The following is a 1,930-nucleotide window of genomic DNA, read 5'->3' as shown; positions in this document are numbered from 1 at the left end:
GCATACAGTTTCCTACGTGGAAACTGGGCCTTGTCCCGAATCAGTGTGCAAAGACACTGTGTATGCATGAGTCTTGTGTGGCTATGACGGATTTCACGGCAATGGCCATGTTGGAGATGGATCCACAATATTTAGTAATCAGGAAGGTCCGATGGGGCCAGCTGGAGCATGGCTGGTCACACTTTGTGAGGTTGTCCCTGGCTGCCCCACTGAGTCAGCCTGGAGTGACTCACATCGAATGCAGGTTGACCATGCTTGGAACAATGAAGAACTCTTGCATCGCAGGAGAAGACAAAAGTGTTTTTTTGTCGGAAGGTCAGTGAAAAATATTTTAAGAAGCATCAACCTGCTTGGTTCATGCAGAAAACTTGCCACATGTAAAAATTTTTTTATTTTTTATCTATTTATTTTTTTATGCCTACAGCACCTAGTCTTCCTAGGTGGTCTCCCATCCAAATATTAACCAGGCCCAACCCTGCTTAGCTTCTGAGGTCAGACATCAGGCTTGTTCAGGGTGGCATGGCTGTAGACCATGGACTGTGGCTCCACTGGGGTGTGAACCCAGGACCTTTTGCGTGTATAGAAGATATGCTAACCGCTACACTATGGAACCACGTCCCCCACGTAAAAATTTTTAATGTAATTTAATTTTATATAGAAACATCAGTTTACAAAAGCACATGTTTGTGCTCTGTTCTGTGTGTGTGTGTGTGTGTGTGTGTGTGTGTGTGTGTGTGCGTGTGTATGTGCCAATCTGGTACTTTTATGGTACGAGGTGATTTCTGGGACTAGACCCCTGATTTGTGACATTGCATCGATAGCAGAGACCCAGTTTGGAACACCTTGACTTGAGAGGGCCCTTGAGGGACCAATGTGGCAGTGGTCTAGGGGTGGGGCCCTCTGTGCCTCTGGGCTTTACCCCCTGTGGGCAGGATAAGGGAGCTCCTTCCTTCCTCACCGCCTGGTTTACCCTGGCGACACCTCTGTCTGGGGCAGCCTGGGGAGTAGATCACGGGGTCTGGAGCTGAAGCCTCTGGGCTCCTGGTCTGTGGCCTCACCAGCCGTACAATGAATGTCAGGCTAGTCACTAACTTTTGTTGAGGTTTAGTTTTCTCATCTGTGAAATGGGAATACGATATGAGAATTTAAAGAGATAATGCACATAAGGGCACTCAACAAATGTTACGTTTCCTTCCTGTACCCTTCTTTACGGCACATCTGTGCGCAGTAATTGCACTACCCTCCTGCCATACTGCCCAGCAGTACCGTGACCTCCCTGCAGAGCACCCTTGGGTGAGCTACAGACAGTTATGGAACCTCTGGGGACAGGCACTGACCGCCAAGAAGAACGTCATACACGCCGTATTGGCACCACCCAAACTTCTTGCAAAGGGAGGACTAGTTCCTGGGCCCGTTCCTAGTCTCAGAAGACCTCAGCCCTCTACTACAGCGGTCCCCAACCTTTTTGGCACCAGGGACCGGTGCTCCTATGAGAATCTAATGCCTGATGATCTGAGGCAGAGCTGAGGCGGCGATGCCAGCGGCTGCAAGTACAGATGAGGCTTTGCTACTCATCTGCCGCTCACCTCCTGCTGTGCAGCCCCGGTACTGGTCTGTGGCCCTAGCATTGGGGATTCCTGATCTAACCTACTGCCTCCAGCCCTGACTCCTCTTACTTTATTCTGCCGCTTCTCATCTTACCCAGGTCCCCTCCGGCATTCTCTGGTGTGCGAAGCCCAGACTCTAACTCCATGAGACGTGTTTTCGGTGCCTGGCTCTTCTTCCCATACTTCTCATACAGAGATTCCTCAAACGCAGCTCTCACTGATGAGGAAGGAATGGCCCCATGAATCCTGCCTCCCGTTCTTTTAGCTGATTGGCCCAGAGATAAACACTGGATCCAAGGATGGCCAACCAGATTCTTTTCCTT

At 50.1% G+C, this 1,930-nt stretch overlaps 1 pseudogene; it reads right to left on the bottom strand.

The window, feature by feature from the left end:
- Positions 1-415: 415 nt before the first annotated feature.
- On the bottom strand, positions 416-531 carry LOC112475420 (annotated as a pseudogene).
- Between the last annotated feature and the right edge of the window lie 1,399 nt (positions 532-1,930).

The sequence above is a fragment of the Pteropus alecto genome, unplaced genomic scaffold (genome assembly GCF_000325575.1).
Source record: "Pteropus alecto unplaced genomic scaffold, ASM32557v1 scaffold110, whole genome shotgun sequence".
In the NCBI taxonomy this organism is placed as follows: domain Eukaryota; kingdom Metazoa; phylum Chordata; class Mammalia; order Chiroptera; family Pteropodidae; genus Pteropus; species Pteropus alecto.
Note: the sequence above shows the minus strand (reverse complement) of the source record. Positions and strands in the feature narration are given on the sequence as shown.